Below are 1408 nucleotides of genomic sequence, written 5' to 3' on the forward strand. Positions count from 1 at the left end.
TTGATTTGCGTCTCTTTGTGGTTGATTTGTGTCACTTTGTGGTTGACTTGCGTGTCTTTGTGGTTGATTTGCGTCTCTTTGTGGTTGATTTGCATCTCTTTGTGGTTGACTTGCGTGTCTTTGTGGTTGATTTGTGTCTCTTTGTGGTTGACTTGCATGTCTTTGTGGTTGATTTGTGTCTCTTCTCTCTGTGGTTATATTTTGTCTCTGTGTGGTGGTTTTTACTGTCATTATCATGTACTCTGTGCCCACATCATGGGCCGTGTGTAGCTCAGTGCAGATCTGTTTCTTGTGTGATTGGGGAGTGGTTGTCTGAGCGCAGAGAGCGATGAGGACGATGAAGATGCTGACTCAGCCCGTCAGGCTGGTTATAAAGAATCTGGTTCAGGAATCAGGAAATGACATTTTTCACATTGAGCAAACATCACGTCTGGTCTCAGAGACACACGCATGCTGTTTCTATTGTCTGTTTTTTCCATCGATTTACATACCTGAACCACATCAGCAGCTCGCCGCACCCTGAGCGGACTGAGCGCACAATGACGTGTTTAATACATGAGTTATTCACTGCAGACACTGTAGTTATCACACTGTTATTACAGCCTCACACAGCCGTTAAAGAGTGTGGGACAGAGACAGTGTTTCATAGTATTCATGACATGCTCTGCGGGTTATAAACCATGTAAATACAGTAATCTTACACATGACTTTGATACAATCTGATAAAAACCTTAAACTGTGTCTCATCAGCTCTGGCTGCTCCTCACAGGCTGCCTGTGATCGCAGCTCGTGCAGCTCGGCCTCTGTCCCTGCAGGCCTGCAACCGGTTCAGCCGGTTTGGTGGGATTTCAGCAAAACAGGAATATCGAGGGAGAACTTGCCCGGGCCTCAGTGTTTGTGTTCCTCAAGGGGACGACTGCTCCGACCGGTTTTCTGGGGTGGAGAGATGATAGAGGGAGGGTGTGGGGCGTTCTCCCTCACCTCTTTCTCCTCTCGTCTTTATCGCTCGCTCTCACCCTCTGTCTCTCTATCCCTCAGTGGAGCAGCAGAGACGTCCGGCACACAGCGACTGGAGGACACCTCACTGAACCAGGTGAGTTATCGATCAGTGATCTGTGGGTTATGGCCTGAGGACGGAGGGGATGGGCTGACAGGTGGGCAGAGGAGGTGCAGGTATGTGCAGCTGGAGCTGAGCGGGCAAACAGGAAATGATCACAGGCCTTTATCTCATTATACAGTGTGTGTGTGTGTGTGTGTGTGTGTGTGTGTGTGTGTGTAGGGTGGAGCACATACACAATTGTCTGGCTGAAGGTTTAAATATTAAAATATCGTTTTTTAAATCCAATAAAGCCGTAATCTGTCAACACACAGTTTTCTCTGGTTGTCAGAGTTCAAATAATTAGTGACA

At 47.5% G+C, this 1408-nt stretch overlaps 1 protein-coding gene across 4 annotated transcripts in view; it reads left to right on the plus strand.

Moving 5' to 3' along the window:
* The first annotated feature begins 1038 nt into the window (after window positions 1-1038).
* The window catches only part of rbbp8l (retinoblastoma binding protein 8-like), a 13680-nt gene continuing 13310 nt past the window's right edge, over window positions 1039-1408 (plus strand). For all 4 annotated transcript variants that reach the window (XM_069660982.1, XM_069660983.1, XM_069660984.1 and 1 more), the window contains exon 1: window positions 1039-1093. The gene's annotated coding sequence lies outside the window, so the exon portion shown is untranslated. The remainder of the gene's footprint in view (window positions 1094-1408) is intronic.

Source organism: Semicossyphus pulcher, unplaced genomic scaffold (assembly GCF_022749685.1).
Source record: "Semicossyphus pulcher isolate SPU_LCO1_2020_fin unplaced genomic scaffold, fSemPul1.0.p SCAF_13, whole genome shotgun sequence".
In the NCBI taxonomy this organism is placed as follows: domain Eukaryota; kingdom Metazoa; phylum Chordata; class Actinopteri; order Labriformes; family Labridae; genus Semicossyphus; species Semicossyphus pulcher.